Raw genomic sequence first — 7,295 nt, forward strand, 5'->3', positions numbered from 1 at the left:
CCTACCAGCTGTGATGGGCAAACAGTTAGACAGTTCATGAAGCACTGCAACACTGGACCATGAAATGTAAATGTAAATGTAAATGACTTAAATAGTGAAATGATTATATATGTTTTTTACAACTATACTTAAATAGTGAAATGATTATATATGTTTTTTACAACTATACAGTGTGGAAATTTTCCCCAAATTCTTGAAATGTTTTTCAAAGCATAACAAGAAACAAGGGTTTGTATATTTACAATAGAACACAAGTTAATTCATTTTTTAGGGCATCACTGAGCTCCTGGGCAGTCTGAGGTGCAACCTGGCGGCATAGCATGGACGGAAACATAATGTCCAAGAGGTGTTCTATTGGATTTAGATCAGTTGAGCACAGGGGCCAGTCAATCGTATCAATTCCTTCATCCTCCAGGAAATGCCTGCATACTCTCTCCACATGAGGCTGGGCATTGTTGTGCACCAGGAGGAACCCAGGACCCACTGCACCAGTGTAGGGTCTGACAATGGGTCCAAGGATTTTATTCTGATACCTAATAGCAGTCAGGGTTCCGTTGTCTAACCTGCAGAGGCCTGTGTGTCCTTCCAGGGATATGCCTCCCCAGACCATCACTGATCCACCACCAAACCAGTCACGCTGAATGATGTAGCAGGCAGCATAACGTTCTTCACGGCGTCTCCAGACCCATTGACGTCTATCACATGTGCTCAGGTTGAACCTGCTCTCATCTGTGAAATCACAGGGCGCCAGTGTCAGACCTGCCAATTGTGGTGTTCTGTGGTAAATGCCAGTCGAGCTCCATGGTGCCGGGCAGTGAGCACAGAGTCCACTACAGGACGTCGGGCCCTCAGGCCACCCTCATGAAGTCTATTTCTGATTGTTTGGTCAGAGACATTTACACCAGTGGCCTCCTGGAGGTTATGTTGTGATGGATGAAGTTTGACTTAAAATGCGTCAATATCAATTTAAATGAATTCAATTAATTTAACTGAACATACAGTCACAATCAGAGCAACTTTAAAGCAAGTTTAAAGTTGATCACATTTGTCAACTAATTATCTGATATTGCTCAAAATGCACCAAACAGATGAATATTGTTCTGAGCTGAAGATGAAGTGAACCAAAGTGTCTAAAAGTCTTTAGATCCACAACCAAAACTGTCGTGTTCTTTCATCTTGATGTACATTAATAATTTACCATGAAGCACGGATTGTTTTGATCTTATTTCGGAGGATTAACGTTGTTAATCGCGGGTAATTTAATCAAAGTATCCACCGTTTGGCGTGCGTAATGCTGCACGGAGGTCTGTGCACATCAGAGCTGATATCATATTTGTTCCTACATGATTATTGTAGCAAAGAGAGGTCACAATGATAGGATGATATTTATAGAAACACAACTTATTGCAGACTTTATGGAAGTGACATAGTTCCCACAGTGGCATAAGGAGTTGCCAGCCCCCGTGACTGACTGAAGGTGAAATAAACGACGGCATGGCCTGAGCCGCAAATACAACGACCGTGTCCGACTCGTCCCTCCTCTACGCCCCCCAAACACAACACAACGCAGAGTCCCTGGGTGGAGTGGCCGGGTTACATCTTTGGTGCCGTGACCCGGATTTGTGGCGCTTCGAGACCGCAGCCCCGCAACTACGCCGCTGTATTGAACTGTGTGTGTGACGAACTGAGTTATTCTGGTGAAAGATGCGCTGCCAGGATATCCATCCTATTCAGCATATCCTTTGAAGTCGAAGTGCATCTTATTTCTGGTGTGTTTTTCATTAAAGATATCTGTGATATTCTAATGAAAAGAAGAAGAAGAAAAAAAAATCTTAAAGCTACTTGAATAGTGAATGAATATATTCTGTGTGAAACATTTCTATAAGAATAATTTGTGATTGATATCAACCAAATGTTGTTTGTTTCTCATTCATATTCTCTGTGCAGAACATAGAGTAGTGTAATGACGTTTTGAGTTGAATTTAAATTTAGTGTGTTTTGGGGTTATTAAGTTATAATTGTGCCACACATTTTGTTTTGTTACATTCAAAAACAGCTACACTCATACATAGCTAAACATAACAAGTAATTCACACACACACATACATTTTATTCTGCTGCTTAAATCTAAAATAGAGAACACTGAAGATGATGAGTGACTCTCCACTGAAGCAGGGTCCCTCTGCAGCAACAGCAGACCCACCCACCCCTGTGCCTTAAACAACCCACAGCAATGACCCCCCAAGGAGGACGCATACTCACCTCTCTAGTGAAAGCGCTTCCACCAGTAACCAACATCCTGGACCGGACGCACAGTTCACCTCAGCACCCCCAATGCTGTCACCCTACACTGATCCCTGTACAGCTACAGCTCAAGTATCCATATCCCCAGCCCCTGTAACCCCAAGTGCAACTCTCCCAATGTTCCAGCCAACCGTACAGACCACCATGGCCCCTGCCCTCCTGGCAAATCCCCCAGTTGCACATGTCACAAGCAGCTGCACACTACTCTCAGATCCCCCTGCACTCATCTGCCACTAGTGCATGGGACCTTACTTCAGCTGCACCCACCTCACTGAATGTTGCCCATGCAGCTATCGACTGCACACCTTCTCCCCACACCCAAGCCCCAGCATACCTACAGCCCCCTACTTCAGTCTCTCAAGTCAGCATGTATCCAGATGCAGTCCCCCAACACACCCTCCTGCCCCCATCCTACGTCCAGCACATGCATGCACCACTGAATGCCCCTGTCAGAGCCACAGCCACTTCAAGCCTGCCCCCAGCAGCCTATGGCGGTTTCCTGAAGACTCATCAGGTGAAGAATGTCTAAGTCTTCTCTGGTAATGCTGATAGCAAGATGGTCATAGAGGACTGGGTTCGCGACATGCAACCCCCCCCCCATGCTAGCAGAACCATCAGTATAAATAACCATATCAGAATTTGGTATCTGTGTTTGCAGCAGATCTGGTCTCAGAGATGTGCACATTTCAATAAGGGTGATACAGTCATGCTCATCATCTGTATCAATCAATGGTAGCAGAGTAGCTGGATTTATTGGAGGTGAGCGCTTTAAAGTTATATGGGCACTTGAAAGAATTATTGCCTCGTAACCTGAGCAACAGGCTGCTGTCATGTGTTGTGTTGCAGATGTGTTCAAAAATGTGTAATACTGCATGTGGAACGTGCACGACACAGTCATGAGCCAGTACAATGGGAGAAGATTTGTCGATCAAAATGGCAACAGCGGCCACTGCTCTTAGACAACCTGGCATACTGAGAACTACAGGGGTCAGTCGAGAGGAGTAGTATGCAACGGGATGGCAACGAGAACCACGTTTCTGTACCAGAATGCCAGTGGCGAAGCCATCTCTCTCATGCACATGTAGATGGAACGGCTGATGATAGTCAAGCAAACCCAACGCTGGAGCCATGGTGAGAGCATTGTTCAGATCTTCAAAGGCTTTGTGCATTTCCTCCAGTACAGTCCACTGTACCACGGGTGGAGGTGATTGCAGTGTGGCGGCTCACAAAACAGTCCATATTCAAAAATTCAGTGTCTGCAGTAATTAACCATCCCCAGAAAAGAGAGCATCTGTTTCTTGGTTGTGGGGGGAGGCATGTTAGCTAGCAGTTTCACCCTCTCCGGTGACAAAAGGCGTTGTCCATCCTTCAGAACATGACCCAAATATGTCACCACAGGTAGACAGAATTGCAACTTTGCCAGCAACGCTCTGTGACCACACTCGGCCAGTCTCTGTAGCAGCAAGATAGAGTCTGTGCGACAAGCTTCTTCTGATGAAGAAGCTATTAGGAGTCATCAGCGTACTGCAAGAGAGTGGAGCCACCTGGCAGGTGGAGCCCATCTAGATCTCTTCAGGGTCCTGGGCTGCTTGGCCGTGAGTCATGTATACTCTGTGGGAAAGAAAGATAATATGATCTGGACTGAACAAGGATGTAAAGTCATGAAGAATCAGGTGACAATGTCAACAGAGATTGCAATAAAATAATTTGCACTTATAACAAATACTTTTCACAATGACGAGTGCTGTCTCTTATTCAGTGATTTGTACTGAACCAAAATGATAGCAAATTGTGATCAAGCACCTCTCTGCTGTCTGCTGTCCAGGAGCAGAGCCACTCAGATTCCTGTGTGCTCTCCATGGTCCTCCTGATGCACGTCCCTTCTTCTTAGCCTTCTGGGTGTACCTAAACAGTGAAAGAGACTTCCATATACTTCATTCATTCCAAGGAATGTGTATTTAATTTTCCAGAACTGGCAAACATGCTAGAACTTGCCAACATTCCGGAACATGACAATATTTTACAATATGCCAATGTCGTGGTAAATGACAACATTACAGAAAGTCCAAACATTTTAGAACTTGCCAACATTCCGGAACTTCCAAACATTCTAGATCTTGGCAACATTCCGGAACTTCAAAACATTCAAGAATATGACAACATTCTGGAACTTCCAAACATTCTAGAACTTACCAATATTCCAAAAAAATGGCAATATTCTACAATATGCCAATATTGTGGAAAATTACAAGATTGCAGAATGTCCAAACATTTTAGAACTTGACAACATTCTGGATCATCCAACCATTCTAGAACTCACCAACATTCTAGCACTTGCCAACATTCCAGAACATAACATAATGCCAACATTCCGGAACCCTCAAACAAACTAGAACTTGACAACATTAGAGAATTTGCCAACATTCCATAACATGACAACATTCCGGAACTTCCTAAGATTCTAGAACTGGCAAACTTTCTAGAACTTGCCAACATTCGGAAACATGACCATATTCTACATTACTTCAATATCGTGGAAAATGACAACATTACAGAAAGTCTAAACATTTTAGAACTTGCCAACATTCCGGAACTTCCAAACATTCTAGAACTTACCAATATTGCAAAAAAACTGCAATATTCTACAATATGCCCATATTGTGAAAATTATAAGATTCCAGAATGTCCAAACATTTTAGAACTTGACAACATTCCGGAACATGCAACCATCCTAGAACTTGACAACATTCTAGAACTTGACAACATTCTAGCACTTGCCAGCATTCCGGAACATAACAAAATGCCAACATTCCGGAACTCTCAAACATTCTACAATTTGCCAACATTCCATAACATGACAACATTCCGGAACTTCCTAACATTCTAGAACTTCCCAACATTCTAGAACTGGCAAACATGCTAGAAGTTGCCAACATTCCGGAACATGACAATATTGTACATTATGCCAATATTGTGGAAAATTACAAGATTCCAGAATGTTCAAATATTTTAGAACTTGACAACATTCTGGAACATCCAACCATTCTAAAACTTACCAATATTCCAAAAAAATGTCAACATTCTACAATATGCCAATATCGTGGAAAATGAGAACATTAGAGAAAGTCCAAACATTTTATAACGTAACAACATTCCGGAACCTCCAAACATCCTAGAACTTACCAATATTCTGGAAAATGACAATATTCTACAATATGCCAATATTGTGGAAATTACAAGATTGCAGAATGTCCAACCATTCTAGAACTTGCCAACATTCTAGAACTCACCAACATTCTAACACTTGCCAACATTCCAGAACATAACATAATGCCAACATTCTGGAACTCTCAAACATTCTATAACTTGCCACCATTTCATAACATGGCAACATTCCATAACATGACAACATTCTAGAACTGGCAAACATGCTAGAACTTGCCAACATTCCGGAACATGACAATATTCTACATTATGCCAATATTGTGGAAAATGAGAACATGAGAGAAAGTCCAAACATTTTATAACATGACAACATTTCGGAACTTACAAAATTCTAGACCTTACCAATATTCCAAAAAACTGGCAATATTCTACAATATGCCAATATTGTGGAAAATTACAAGATTCCAGAATGTCCAAACATTTTAGAACTTGACAAAATTCTAGAACATCGAACTATTCTAGAACTTGACAACATTCTAGAACTCATCAACATTCTACCACTTGTCAACATTCTGGAACATAACATAATGCCAACATTCCAGAACCCTCAAACAAACTAGAACTTGACAGCATTAGAGAATTTGCCAACATTCCGTGACATGACAACATTCCGGAACATGACAATATTCTACATTATGTCAATATCGTGGAAAATGACAACATTACAGAAAGTCCAAACATTTTAGAACTTGCGAACATTCCGGAACTTTTAAAGATTCAAGAACATGACTATATTCCGGAACTTACAAGCATTCTAGAACTTACCACTATTCCAGAAAATGACAATATTCTACAATATGCCAATATTGTTTAAAATGACAAGATTCCAGAATGTCCAAACATTTTAGAACTTGACAACATTCCGGAACATCCAACCATTTTAGAACGTGTCAACATTCTAGAACTCACCAACATTCTAGCACTTCTCAGCATTCCGGAACCCAACATAATGCCAACATTCCGGAACCCTCAACCAAACTAGAACGTGACAACATTAAAGAATTTGCCAACATTCCGGAACATGACAATATTCTACATTATGTCAATATCGTGGAAAATGACAACATTACAGAAAGTCCAAACATTTTAGAACTTTCCAACATTCCGGAACTTCAAAACATTCAAGAATATGACAACATTCTGGAACTTCCAAACATTCTAGAACTTACCGCTATTCCGGAAAATGACAATATTCTACAATAAGCCAATATTGTTGAAAATTACAAGATTCCAGAATGTCCAAACATTTTAGAACTTGACAACATTCCGGAGCATCCAACTATTCTAGAACTTGACAACAATCCGGAACATCCAAACATTCTAGAATTTACCAATATTCCAAAAAAAATTGGCAATATTCTACAATATGCCAATATTGTGGAAAATTACAAGATTCCAGAATGTCCAAACATTTTAGAACTTGCCAACATTCCGGGACTCCCAAACATTCTAGAACTTACCAATATTCCAAAATATGGCAATATTCTACAATATGCCAATATTGTGGAAAATTACAAGATTCCAGAATGTCCAAACATTTTACAACTTGCCAACATTCCGGAACTTCCAAACATTCTAGAACTGGCAAACATGCTAGAACATGCCAACATTCCGTAACATGACAATATTGTACATTATCTCAATATTGTGAAAAATGACAACATTCCAGAATGTCCAAACATTTTAGAACTTGACAACATTCCGGAACGTCCAACCATTCTAGAACTTTACAACATTCTAGAACTCACCAACATTCTGGCACTTGC

The sequence above is a fragment of the Larimichthys crocea genome, unplaced genomic scaffold (genome assembly GCF_000972845.2).
Source record: "Larimichthys crocea isolate SSNF unplaced genomic scaffold, L_crocea_2.0 scaffold173, whole genome shotgun sequence".
In the NCBI taxonomy this organism is placed as follows: domain Eukaryota; kingdom Metazoa; phylum Chordata; class Actinopteri; family Sciaenidae; genus Larimichthys; species Larimichthys crocea.